This window comes from Mercurialis annua, linkage group LG4, assembly GCF_937616625.2.
Source record: "Mercurialis annua linkage group LG4, ddMerAnnu1.2, whole genome shotgun sequence".
NCBI classification, from domain to species: Eukaryota; Viridiplantae; Streptophyta; class Magnoliopsida; order Malpighiales; family Euphorbiaceae; genus Mercurialis; species Mercurialis annua.
In genome coordinates, this window is record NC_065573.1 from 32,894,332 (window position 1) to 32,909,646 (window position 15,315).

Here is a 15,315-nt window from a genome sequence, read left to right on the forward strand (position 1 = left end):
CTTAGAAGCAATGTTATAGAGAATGAATCCTTTAGTGTTCTTGGGATAACCCAGAAAAACTCCTTTGACTGCTCTGTTATCAAACTTCTTTTTGTGATCTTGAGTTACTGTTGCAAAACTCAGGCATCCAAAAACTTTCAGATGAGAATATGTTGGAGGTTTGTTATGCAGTATTTGAAATGGTGTCAGCTCAGCTAGGACAGGAGAAGGTGTCCTGTTTATCAAATAAACTGCATGTGTAACACAAAAATCCCAAAACTTCATAGGCAATGCAGACTGGATCTTTAATGCTCTAGAGACATTCAAAATGTGTTGATGCTTCCTTTCCACAATGCTATTCTGCTGAGGTGTGTATACACAGCTAGTCTGATGTATTATACCATGTTTAGAGTATAATTCATCATAAGCAAACTCCAGACCATTATCTGATCTTAATGTTTTCACTCCAGTATTGAATTGATTTTGAACATAGACTATGAAACTCTGCAGATGTTTTCTTGTCTCAGACTTGTGTTTCATTAAAAAAATCCAAGTAAATATGGATTTATCATCTACTATAGACAAAAAATATCTATATCCATAAAATGAACATGTAGAAACTGGCCCCCAAATGTCAACATGAATCAATTCAAAAATAGCAGTACTTCTAGTATTACTAACAGGAAAAGGAAGTCTTTTCTGTTTTGCAAAATGACAGGTATCACATACATCCAATTTTGACATTTGAATGTTTGAATCTATCTTTTGAAGTATCTTCAATCTGCTATTTGATAAGTGGCCCATTATATAATGCCAAATATCTTCTACTGGTTTTTTTTCTTTCTGTGTTTGTGTATGACACTGAAAGACTGAAGCATGATCTTGTTTGAGAATGTATAAACCTTCTTGCTTTTCAGCAAAGCCAATCATTCTCCAAGTATGCATTTCCTGAATAAAACAAGAGCCATGATACAGGATTAAGCAAATGTTCTCATCATCAGTCAACTTGCTAGCTGAGATCAAGTTGAATGTGAATTCTGGCACATGGAGAACATTATGCAAAATCAGTTTATTTGTCAATTGTACTGTTCCTATGTGTGTAACAGGAACTAACTGCCCATTAGGAAGTTTAACATGGACATTTGTGGCTGCAGGAGAAGAATGCAAAAAAGATGCATTGCAGACAATATGGTCTGTGGCTCCTGTATCTAAAATCCAGGTATTTTTATATGAAGCAGCATTAAAAAGACATTGATGAATTGTACCTTCTTCCTCAGCAACATCATTAAACTTTGCAGAAAGAGAATTAACATGAGAAGTGCTCCCTGAGTTCATGCCAGCAGAATCTTTTTGAATAAGTGCCATTAGTTTTTGACACTGCTCCTGTGTAAAAGGAAAGGTTGTTCCAGATGGTACAGAATCTGGATGTACAGACTTGAAATTCTGATGAATATCTTCTTTGCAATCATCATAACCTCCATTATTCTCATTACCATCAATCATAGAAGAGCCTGCAAACTCCACTTGATTAGCAGAAGGGGAACCTTGCTTATATTTTGACTGAAAACCTTGAAAACCTGGAGGATATCCATGCTTTTTATAGCATATATCAACTGTGTGACCTGAATAACCACAATGAGAGCACATTTTCTGTTTTGTTCCTTGAGCATTAAAACTTCCAAATCTTTGATAACCTCCTCTTGAGTAATTATTATAACCTCCTCTTCCTCTTACATAGCATACATTGGACTCATAATTTTCTTGAAAATTCTGTGCTGATCCTTTAGCCATCAAGACATTTGAATCAACTCCATTCTTAAAACTTATAAACTGTCTTTCATTCTGTATTATCATAGAGAAAACCTTATTCATCACAGGCAATGGCTCCATCATCAAGACTTGTTGCCTAACACTACTATATTGATCATTCAATCCCTTCAAAAACTTGATTACTTGATCATCTGACTGTCTTTTTCTAATCAGATCAAAAGCATTACAGGAACATTTTGGAATACAAACACATACAGGTAATGGACTCAAACTCCTCAATTCATCCCAAAGAGTTTTTAAATGAGTAAAATATTCTGTAACAGTCAAAGTATTTTGATGAAAAGCATATATCTCCTCTTGAATATCACCAATTCTATAAGCATCTCCTTGTGAGAATCTATCTCTCAAGTCCTTCCATATATCAGCAGCAGTATCCATACAAGAAATACTATCTGCAATTGTAGATGTTACTGACCTGTATAACCATGGTATTACACCTCTCCCAAGCAGGAAAAATCAATTCATTACTTTCTGGTACTGTGATTGAGCCATCCACAAACTTGTATTTATTTTTGGAGATCAATGCCATTTTCATTGATCTGAACCAGGCATGATAATTGTTCTCATCTAGAATATTAGAGACTAGAATAAGCGATGGATTTTCATTTGGATGAAGAAAGAACGGACTAGATAAGCTCTCTTCAGGTCTGACTGTAAAATTCGCCATTAAAGCAGTTAACAAAGCTCAATAAAGCTCAAGAAAGAAGAAGATAAGAAAACGGTTATTTTCAGAGAAAAACAGAGAACAAAAGCTCTGATACCATGATAAGAAAGATAAGAAAGATATTTGATTAAACCAAATGAATTCTTGATTACAACACTAAGCTGAATTCATCAGCTATTTATAGAAAGCTCAAACTATAAACTGCTCCTAACAAACTCCTAACAAACTCAGCAACAGAATCCACGTGGAGAATGACATGAGGAGCAGCATGCTTCAAGATGCTTTAATCAACAAGAAAATAAGGAGTAGGAAACCTTCCATGTAACTCAGCAGCAGAAGAGTGAAGCTCTGTAGCTCAGTAAACAGCATAAGCTGTGATAGGACGGAGGGAGTAATTGATTTAGTCCACAGATAACGTAGTGAACTGAGTCTACTTAAAACAATTTCTCCAAGAGATGGCATTGCAAGTTAATAGATGTGTAGATCTATAATTTCCTTTTTTGATCTTCGAACAAAATAAAAAACAATTAAAATGTTGATTTGTTATTATAATGCTAACAAAATTTAATTTGCAACACTTAATTCGGAGAGGTGCATGGTTAATGAATAAAGATCAGAAATTTGTTGATTCAGGTGTTAATTATATTGATATATTACATCACTATAGTATATGCTAAGACAGAATTTGAAAGATAAATTTATGTAATGTTGTTTGATATGACAGTGATTAATTAAGATCCATTTATATGATTTAAACAAGGCTTAGTCACTAAAAATGCTTCATTTTTAACTTTATATTATTATAATTTCCATTTTTATAATAAAAAATTCAAACATGAAATAATGAGAAAGGTATATTTAATTTTTTTTTATTTCAGTTTTAAAAAATAGTTATAATTAAAACTGAAAAAATGAATAATGAGCTAAAATTGAGGATTTAAAAAGTAGAGATCATAAACCAAAAAAGTCAAAAATATGGAATTAATATTTTAAAATGATTAACTCTTTAAAACAATAACCCTAATATATTAATTGTTTAATTTTAATCGAAATTTTTTATGTCTAATTCTGATTGATAATTTTTATTTATATTATAATTCTGACTCAACTTTATTCTATTTCTCCCTTTTATTGTTAACTTTTAAAACAAATCTTTTTAGTAGAATATGAAATATTTAATACGATAAAATTGTCTAAAAAATCAGGATATTAAACTTGGGAGGGTAGTGAACTATGTGAAAGTTTCAAAATGGATATTGACTTTTTTATATATATAAAATGGATACAACTATGCGAAACGTTACAAAATGGATACTCTCAGCCACTTTTTGCTGATGTGGCTTCTTTTTTCATCCAATTAGTGGAGAACATATGGCTGAAATTACCTATTTTGTAACGTTTCGTATAGTTCAGTACCCATTTTGTAAAAAAAAAAATCAGTATCCATTTTAAAACTTTCATATAGTTCAGTACCCTCACAAGTTTAATACCCAAAAATCATAATATAGAAACTATATAAAAACAAAAATTTAGAAAAAGACCTGATAAGCAACACCACAAAAATAGAGGGGCCTTAAGATATGTTTGACCATTTCTTTTACTACGTAGATCTTAAACTGTTTTTCTTTTACAACTGTGAAATTTCGATTTGGATTTTCAATTGAATTTAATTAATAAAATCAGATTAAATAATTGTGATATAGTGACAATTTAGTGCCAATTAATTAAAACAGCCTGTAATGCATATAGAAGAAATAAAGTTCAAAGGGACATTAAATTGTTGGCTTGTGAATTACTCAGCCGATTGTACCACTAGGCGTACATTACGACTATGAAGGTATCCATTTGTAGCTATGCAAATAGTATAATGTTGGTGATGGTCATCGTCATGGTGGTTCAAGGATTAATGATCTTGATTGCTCGTCCTCCCATGGAGGACGAGATCTGTTCGTCCTCCATGGGAGGACGAGCAGATCTGCTCGTCCTCCCATGGAGGACGAGATGGAGGACGAACCCATGTCGTCCTCCATGGGAGGACGAGCAAGCTCTGCCGTCCTCCCATGGAGGACGAACAGTGTTTGTCCTCCCATGGAGGACGAACAGATCTCGTCATCCATGGGAGGACGGCACCGTGTTCGGAATGGTGGGTCGGAGACCGGGGAATATGTCGGGTCGGAAAAGATATATTTTGATATTTAAAAAAAAAAATTAATGGAGAAGATGACTTATTTGAATGTAATTTAAGTTAAGTGACTTGTTTGAATTTATCCAATTAGAAAAAGGTATAAAATGATCCTCAAATTTAAATGTTTTATAGAATTTAATCCTTAAAATAATAAAATCATCAATTTTATTTAATGTAGGGTGCTATTGAAATGTAAAAATACGAAATAGGGTGCAATCGACGAAATTACAAGGTCAGGGTGTTATTGAAAAAAAAAAAAAGGTCGGTAGTTTTTGAGGTGATTAGCCTAAAAAATAAAATAAAAAATGACAAATAAAATGGAACGTGGTAATACTATTTTATCACTGATTGTTAGTAATATTTATTTTCTATTGCATTTTTTTTTCGTCGTTGATTGTTAAAAAACTTTCAAACAAATTTTTATCATTTTGCATAATGATCATATATAAAAATTCAAATTTATCATTACAATTGTAGTTTTTCATTATTTTAATTATATCAATCTTTTATCTCAATATAATATTTATCCGTCCTTTTGTTTATTTTAAGTTTTAAATTTGATTTTTTTTCTTATTTCAATCACTAAAAGAGAATTTAGAATTGGATTTAATTATCATTTCGAAAAAAATTAGGTTAAAAATTAAATTCTACTATTCCAAAAAATAAATTTTGCTACAATTCAATTGAAAAATAGAACAATTAAATTGATTAAAAAATATGGATAAAGTTACAACAAAATTATCAAATTATACTATATTTGAACATTTCGAAAAAATAAATAGATATGTTTATAAATTTTCAAATACACTTTAAAAAAATCAGTTTTTTTGATTTTTTAGCGGTAGGTTTGTTCCGTCACTAAAATCCGTCGTTCAAAACTATTGAATAGTAAAGGCATTCTCTGTATCTTTTGTTATTATATATAAATAACTTCTTTATTTGACAGTTTCATATATTATTTAAGAATTCTATTTATGTATAGTAAATTTATAAGTACTCCGTCACTAAATATATTTTTGAACAAATGATAGAAACAATTTGTAAGTAATTGTTTTACAAAATTAAGCCCTGAATTCCAATCTTGACAATACATTATTTTGTCAAAATAAACAAAAATATTTAAAAGAAAAATATGGATTAAAGATTGAGGATTAAGAATTAAGAATTAGGATCCCAATATATTTGGATTCAAGCTGGAATTAATTGTATAAATGAGAAGATGATCAACTTCCACGTAAGGAGAAAAAAGAGCAGGTACAACTGGACAACTAACTGTTTTCAGTCATGAACTATGCTTAAAGTGCCGTTTATATTTATGGAAGAAGAAACAATTTGAAAGTACAACCTCAGCAAAATATAAAGAGGGACTAATTATTATAATTCAGTGACCTAATTATTAAAAAAATTCAGCGTTTCAATTTTTTATGTTTATAATCAAAAAAACTTAAAATCTTTAATTTCATTTTATTTTTTATTTTTTAATTATAATTATAGCTATTTTTTAAAATTGAAGTTCGATATGTTTACCATGAGTGGAGGGTTTTCTTGCAAGTATTCCGCAAACGAAAAGTGGACAGGAGTAGGCTTACAAAATAGAATGGATAGTGTAAAAGAAGTTTGCATTGAGGGATTTTGAAATCAATGGATTTAACAAAATCAATGGAATTAAAATCCATAGAATATGAAATTGATGGATTCACAAATTCTATCGTTTGGATAGAATCTAAAATCAATGGATTTATAGGGATAATTTTGGAATAATAAAATATTCTGACAATCCATTATGTATAAAAAATGGTGAATTTCAACTTTCCCACCTTTTAGGTGGGAATCAAATGAAGTATTTAGGAGTATGGTGGATTGTGACAATCCATGGAACTTTTTATTATACCAAACAGTGGATTGTGTAAAAATTCATGGATTTTAATCATCAGAATTTCCTCAATCCAAACGGTGCCCAAATGTATTTTTTGTAAATTAGAATTCTCGATAATTTTATGTAAAATTTCATTTTGTTTCTAATCTTATACTCACTCCGTCCCAATAGAGTTGTCCACTTTGAGAAATTTTTTTGTCCCAAAATACTTGTCCACTTTCAAAAAATAACTAACTTTTACACTCAATTTTCCTATATCACCCCTATTTAAAATTCACTAATGGGTAAATTGAAAGTGGACCCTATATTAAATAGGGTTATGACCAGTGGCGGATCCAGGAATTTTATATGGTGGGGTCCAAATATGCTGCAAGTTCAAAGGCTTAATTATTCAAAATCATATAAATTTTTTTCATTAATATCTCAGACTTCTAAAATCGTCAATTTTATTTTATTTTCAGTTTCAATTATATCTATTTGTAAAATAATTTTTTTAAGATAGTCTAATCGCCTTTAATATTTTAAAAAGCATCAAAAATTGAAACTATGTGCTAAATATGAATGACATATTTAAATATTTTTCAAGTGTGAAAATTCCAATTTAAAAACATGGATACAATTGAAACTGAAATTAAAAAGTTGGATAAAATTGACGATTTTGAAAGTTTGAGATATAAACAAAAAAATCAAAAAGATGAGATATTTTTGAATGATTAACCCAAATTTAAATAATAGAAATATACAAAATATTAACTAAATAATAGTAAAATAATTAAATATTTTTTATAATTATTATCGGCAAGTTTTTATATTTTAAAAATGTTAAATAATTACATGATTACTTATATTATTAATTATAAATATATGCTATTAAACAATCATTCAACCACCTCTATTAACAAATATACAAGTGAATGTTTTTACATTTAATTGCAAAAAAAAATTTAAATTTAATTGCAAAAAAATTTATATAACATTTCACAGGTAAAATCGGTTATTTATAATTTTAACCAATATAAAAACTATTTTCATTTCAAATTTGAAATTTTCTTACACTACTGCAACCATTCTTTTTTCATTATGAAATTTGTAATTTTGAATAACATTTGGTATCTTAATTAATGTGGTCATGAGCCACAACAGAGCTATTTATTACTATATTTGTTTGCTTTTAGTATTATCTAACAATATTTATACATAGATAAAAAAATTCCAAATAAAAAAGGTGGGGTCCATGGACCCCACCCTCATGTACATGGATCCGCCTCTGGTTATGACAAGAAAAGTAAGAAAAATTTTGCAAAATCCATGAACAATAATTGTTTTTCTTAAACTGTGTGATAAAGGCAAAGTGGACAACTCTATTGGGACGGAGGGAGTATATGTTAACAAATTAAGTATACAAATTACAATTATCTTTAAGTTTTTTTATTTAAAATTCTATATCCAAAACTAAATTTGTTTTAAGTAGTATAAATGTTTGGTAAATTATAATTTAAGACAATAGCAATGAAAAATTTCCACCATAACCTAATGAAAAGGCGACGAATCAGATATGGCGTAATGATTGTATTGTATAATTTTTTAAAATTAGGGACGAGATGATTAAATCCTTTTTCATTTAATTGTATCATCTTATCTCATTTTAATTTTCGAACAAAGGGTCGACGCACCTTCTAAACTTGTAATACGGGATCATTTTAATTTGTACTTATTTGAATAACACTAACCTTAAAACTCTTTATTATTAGTCAGATTATCCCATAATTGTATTTTCGAAATACGTAAAATACAAATCGGGGTGAGAGATGCGAAAAAAATTAAAGAATTTAATAATTATTGCGATAAAATTATCTTAAACCTATTTTTTACAATAAAAATATATTTTATGGGGTATTCTAATCCAAAAATACAGAGTTTTGAAATTAGTTGCTAAAAAATACAAATTAAATTAAATAATCTCGTGTCATAAATTCAGGGGCCGCATTGATTTTTTATTCTTTAATTTTCAATATATATATATATATATATATATATATATATATATATATAGCTAAATAATTTTATAAAAATATGATTCACATAAATTAACCCATTACCGGAGCATGTGAAAGGGCATTTGTCAATGTTTTTTTTATTACCGGAGCATGTGAAAGGGCATTTGTCTATGTTTTTTTTCTCTTCATCTCCTTGATCATGCATTATTGTCAAACAAGGACGTCCATGCCGTCATTGATGGACTTTTATTTGATATTATACTAATACATAATATAATTTAGGCGTTGCTTTCCTTGTCGCAGAAAACATAATATATATTTTTGCCTAGAAATTTCTCAAAGCCGCTAATTGTTCATGAGATTTATGAGCGTTTATCATTGCAATGGTTGTGTCATGTCATACTAAATTAATGAGCATTTGCATGCAATAATAAATTTTTTATTTTTTATTTGTTTTTTTAATCATTAAATTTTTTATAGGCCAAATACATATTTGGGTCCCTGCACTATCACTTTTTTCCAACTTAAGTCCCTGTACTATAAAACGTTTAAAATAAATCCCTTCACTATCAAAAGTCTCCGATTTAAGTCCCTCCGTGCCATTCCGTTAGAGAGTGAGATACAAACGCTTGACTCTGAGATTGGTTGTAGTTAAAATTTATGAAATTAAAATTTTGAGTCCTTACACTATAATTTTTTTACCATTTGAGTCCCTGCACTATAAATCTAACTTAAACTTTTAATTACCCAAAACTAATTAATTCAAAATAAATTAATTTAGTTAAATAAAAATAAATATTTTTAAAAATATGATATTTTAAAGATTGCGAGGTAGACGAACAGTTTTTTAATATATTTAATTTTTTCTTAAAAATAAAAAATTAATTGTATAAATAAAAAATTATTTTTATTTAATTAAATTAATAAATTTTAAATTAAATTGCAAATTTTTTATTAATAGTCGAAAATGATTCTAGTTTTGGAAATGCTAAAAAAATTTAATAACATTAAAAAAGAAAAGAAAATAAAAATATTATTAATATTATTTAAATTATGTGATAGAAAGACTTAAAATTGATGTTTCTAATAGTGTAAGGACTCAATTTGGAAAAAAATGATAGTGCGGTGACCAAAATAGCATTTTTGATATGTAATTGTTAACGTCATCCACATTCCGTTAACTTGCGCAACGATAGGGACTTAAAATAGATGTTTTTGATAGTGTAGGGACTTATTTTAAACGTTTTATAGTTCAGGGACTTAAGTTGAAAAAGAGTGATAGTGTAGGGACTTAAATATGTGTTTGGCCTTTTTTATATAGCTAACCCTTTATTAGTTTATGCACGGTGATTTTCTATGACGGTTGTGTTATACTTATACGTCAAATCCAAGTATCATTAGTTAAATTTAGAAGAAACAAAATGGATTAGTTTCATTAGTATGCAAAACATGTAGTAGAAAAAGTAGAGTCAATCATTGAGTAGAGTCAATCATTGGATGAATATAACTCAAGTTGAATCCATTTGATCTGGCCATAAACACTTATTCTTTTATCAAGTCCGGTTCAAATTTGAAATTATATTACACTTGCATAACGTAGATTTGAATTTTGTATGGTAGTAAAAATTATATTTAGAGTTCCGTTGTTTGATCGAGAAAGATTGGGAAGTGAAAGTAGTCCACATATTTAGAGAAGCGAACTTTGCGGCGGATCACTTAGCGTCGGTTAGTGATGATTATATTGTGGGTTTTTATGTTCATGAAACCCCGCCTCTTAGCCTGACACCGTGGATTTTGCATGATCTATACGGAGTCGCTTATGATAGGAATATCCAGATTTAGCTCGGTTTAGTAGAGGTGGCCACGGTTCATAACCCGACGGTTCCGGTTCGGAACCGCCGGGTCACGGTTCAAGAAAAAGTGGAACCGGCCCGGAACCGCCTAAGAGACGGTTCCATGACGGTTCGGAACCGGACGGTTCCGGTTCCGGTTCCGGTTTAGGACGGTTTAAAAAAAAAATTAAAATTAAAATTAAAATTTAATTACTAAAAATGTATTTTAACAATAAAATAACTCACACAGAGATAGTATTACAAGAAAATAAAGATTTTTTTTTTAAATAATAATATTAACCAAAAATTTAACTGAAACAAATATAACATATATTTTATTATAAAAGTAAATATATTATATAATAAAGATATAATATATATTTTAAATATATAATTTATATTTTTTATTAACGGGTTCGACCCTTAAACCGCCGGTTCCGACCCGGAACCGCCGGTTCACGGTTCAACAAATTTGGAACCGGCCCGGAACCTCCCTTGTACCAAAAAAAAAGAGTGTAAATGGTCAAGTTTTTAAGCCAAATAAATAATCTATAGATAATTTACGTGTTATGTGAATACTATATATGTTGTTTTGCTGGTTTATAAGATATAGATATACACAATTCACAAAAATATTTATTAGATAAAAAAAAATTATTTTAAGATGTCTCATAAGAAAAATAGATCTCTCCAACCCTTTAAATCCGTATAAATTTAATATTATATATAAATTAAATTTTGGTAGTAAATAATATTCATGAATCACACAATTAAATTTAGTATTCAAAAAATTTAAATCTGATTAGACTGCATATTGATCAACAATAGAAAAATTGAAGCCCACATTTAAGAGGAAATTGCACTTAGCACTTGATTATTAAAAATAATTCTAAAAATATTTAAATACTTTTTTTTATCTCAACACTTCATTTTATCTTTTTATTTCATCTAACACTTGATTCCACCTTTTTATTTTATCCAATACTTGATTCTATTTTTATTCATCCAACATTTGACCCACACTTATTTTATCCAACATTTTTTTTCTAATGAATATTTCTTCAAACACTTGACTCCACCTTTTTATTTCATCTAATATTGACCCATATTTTTTTATAGTTTAGGATTTAGAGTTTAAGGTTTAGGGTTTAGAATTTTAGAATTTAGCATGGTTTAGTATGCTAGAGTTTAAGATTTAGGAATTACCATAGTTTAGGATTTAAAATTTAGAATTTAATATGGTTTAGCATTTAGAATTTAGTATGGTTTAAGGTTTAGAATTTAAGAATTAAATATAGATTAAAATGTGAAAAAATATTAAGCGTTAGGTTCAATGTTTTTGCTAACCCAATTAAATTGAAGTCCAATTGACCCGGTGGTAGCTTGTCATGTGAAAAATGGTGCTAACTGGGCTCGTCCTTCTATATCCCACTTGGTGGTGGAAGCCCTCCACGAATGTAAGCTCTTTTTTTTAGATCGCTCTTCCCATCGAAGCCCAAAAGCCCATAAAAATCCAAAAGTAAATTCTATCAATTAAATATTGACAAAGTTATTATCATCATTCTGTATTAAATTGATATTATTTCTTTTTTTTCAATTTAAAAAAATTATTATTTTTCTCTAGTATATATATATTAGATAACTGAAATTATCATATAAAGACTTTTAATGTCTAAAAGTAATAAAAAAATAAATTAATTAAAAAACAGTAATCTTTTTGTAATTTTTTTATAAAACAATAATATATATAAAAAGTATAAAAATGTGACAAAAAATCAATACTCAAATAGTATAAATTTAAAAAATAAAAGATGTAAGACTGAAAGAATTCGTAAAACTCCTTAATTTTTTGAATAATATGCCTACAACTGCTAATTGTAAATGACTAAATGTATAACATTTGGTCAGTTATAGTGTAGTAATTGGCTAAGCTGAACATGTATTTCTTAGAGGACATGGGAACGATCCCTCCCTCTAATCACCAGGGGTGGAGCCAAGGGGTTGAGTCCTTATGGCCGCCTTTCCTGCTTCGGCCAGCGGACATAAGTGGGTGTCTCAGATAGTTGAGCTGCCACCCTCCTCAATTGCTGCTGCCGCTTATACAGCTACATCTAACCCTAATATATGAGAAATTTTTGTGCGAACCAAGTTCATCACGTAAGATTATGAACCATCCATTTAATGTGTGGTACGTGACATGATTATTTACAACAACCAATTAATAAAATGCATATTTATTAATGATTATTTAATATGTCTTATTTAGAATAAATGTGTCTTTTATTAATTGATTGTTGTGAATAATCATACCACCTGTCATGTATTAGATGGATGGTTAACTTACTTTTTCTAATTGGCCCTTTACTTAATAAAAAATGTTAAAGGGCCAACTTAGGCCCTTATTTGTAAATTGAAATGGGGCTGCTGAATCAAAACAGCAGTCCTATTTTCTCTTTTTTTTTTAAGATTTGTTTTAAAAAAATATTATTTTGTTAAATATATATTTAGTATTTAAGATTTTGTCCCTTCCAAATTATATTTCTGGCTCCGCCACTGCTAGTCACACTCACATCACATGAATATTCCTACAAATCTCTGTTCCATTTAAGATTCATTAGTTATATGACTTTCGTTAACAAGATTATGAATTGGAGATTTCAATAGCTAAATGGCAAGAAAATCACAAAGCAACTCAATGTATGTTGCCAATAAGCAAAGTACGTCTATAATTAGGGGTGAGCAAAAACCGAACCAAACCGTAAAACCGAGTCAAACCGAACCGAAAAACCGAACCGAAAAAATATGTGGTTAGTATGGTTTGGTTTGGTTTAAAATTTATAAAAATCACGGTTTTCGGTTTTGGTTTGGTTTTAAGGTTCGGTCAACGAACCGAACCGAAAAAACCGAAATAATTAATAAGGTTGTTTTCGTCATTTACACACTATACTATATATACTCTCTTTACAATCAAGAACCCTAATTTCTATAACACAGCCGCCTCCATTTTTCCCTCTCATATTCTTTTCTCATCTCCTCCATCTATTTCTTTATCAAACCCAAATCAAACAAAAAACCCTAATATTTCTCCTTCATCTCTTATCGGTTATCACTGAGATGCTCTCACCACCATCTAAAAACGAAGACTACAAACCTCAACCGTTGATACCACGGCTGTTACTATCAACGGCCGCGAGCTTTTTAACCGTATGGTAACCAAACCCTTATGTTTCAAGGTAATTTCATGGAGATCTAATATTTTAATTAATTGTTGGTTATTTCTTAGTTTTTTTACTAAATGTTTTGATATATTTATTAATGTTAGATCTAGAGGTGAATTTTTGGTTAGTTTCCTGAATTTTTAAGGTAAATTTCTTGACTATCTGGTTAATTTCTTGTTATTTTTTATTTTTATTATTGATTTCCTGGTTTTAATTTTTCCATGACCTTTACTATTTTGGCCTTTAACCAGGTTTTTACCTATGATTATAAGGTATGTTTGGTTGAACTTCTTATTGTTAATGTAAAATTTCTGTTCACTGAAAATGACTATGCTATTCTTTATTTTCAGATTTACGAATACTTTGATAAAGAAAAGAAAAAGGCAAAGTGGAGAACAGATTTTAGAAGAACATATTTTAATTGTATTTGTTTTTTTATTTTAATTTAATATGTGTTGAAGATAATGTAAATAAATTGATGTAATTAAACCACATTTGTATATATAAAAAGTTTTATATTTCTTTATTTAGATTTTAAATTAGAATTTATTGTGTTCTGTTTTTGATCGGTGAACCGTCCGAACCGAACCGAGAAAAACCGACATTTCGGTTCACCGAACCGAAAAAACCGTGAACCGGACTAGTGAAATTTGGTTTTAAATTTTATATGAGTGGTTTAGTTTGGTTTCAGTAATTTACAAACCGAACCGAACCGAACCGTGCTCAGCCCTATCTATAATACACGTTTGCCCATTCCATTATCGGACACATTGAGATTTTTCTTTTTTCAGATGTGTCGTGATGATTAGGACTTTTTCTTCAATAAAATTTGTGTGAAATCAACATTGGTTTTGTTTGGAACTTATGATCTAATAATTCAATACTCTAATCTAATTAATTATTATTGTATCATATTCGTTGATTACTTATGGTTGTTTCCAACTTATATGTGTATATGTGCTTCAAAATAATAGGCTGTTGATTATTTAGATCAATACAAGCCTGCATGTATAACATTATAACTTATAAGTGTTGGAACTTTATATTATTTAAAACATTTTGAAAGTTTCAACCACTATTGCATTAGCGTACCCTTTGGACTATACGAATTCGTAACTGTTAAAGATTAATCATTGTACAAAATTGTTTTAATATTTTTAATGATTTAATATTCAAATTTTGTAAAATCGACCATATTATATTGAATAAATTTATTTATAAATTAAATCAAATAAAATCAAATTAAACAAATTATTGGCAATAATTATTATTTTTAAAGGAAGCAATAATTATCATAAATATGTACTAATTTGCTAGCATGTACTTTAATAAAATTTTCAATAAGATTTTAGTGTATTGTTAAGCTAGAAGATTCAAGACCAATAGATTATGAATTTAAATATTGGGTCTGTAAAAGTTGGATGTTTGGAATGGTTATTAGAAAAAATAACTCTCATACCTCGTATATTTATTTATTTTTTGTTTCAAACCAAATAAGACAGTCCTTTATTTTTACTTTCATTTATATTTTAAACATTTTGTTCTTTTTATATTAGTCAACTAATGAAAAAAAAACCCAATTAATAACATTTCAGTTTAGTTCTAACTTCTTTTTAACATAAATATAAAGAATGATATACTTTTTTTATAAGATTTAAGAATTCAATTTTTAAGATTTATTTTACATTTATTAATGCCTTATTTATTTTTTTTTTTACTTTTTTAGTGTTTCAG

General features: G+C 28.8%; 1 long non-coding RNA gene across 2 annotated transcripts; it reads left to right on the plus strand.

The window, feature by feature from the left end:
* The first annotated feature begins 13,356 nt into the window (after positions 1–13,356).
* Positions 13,357–14,107, plus strand: LOC126678726 (uncharacterized). 2 transcript variants are annotated; one of them, XR_007640712.1, is made up of 4 exons: positions 13,357–13,596; positions 13,686–13,726; positions 13,833–13,853; positions 13,932–14,107. It is a non-coding gene; the product is annotated as an uncharacterized LOC126678726 (long non-coding RNA). The 2 variants fall into 2 exon arrangements; XR_008790605.1 differs by having other exon boundaries at positions 13,686–13,853.
* Positions 14,108–15,315: the final 1,208 nt, after the last annotated feature.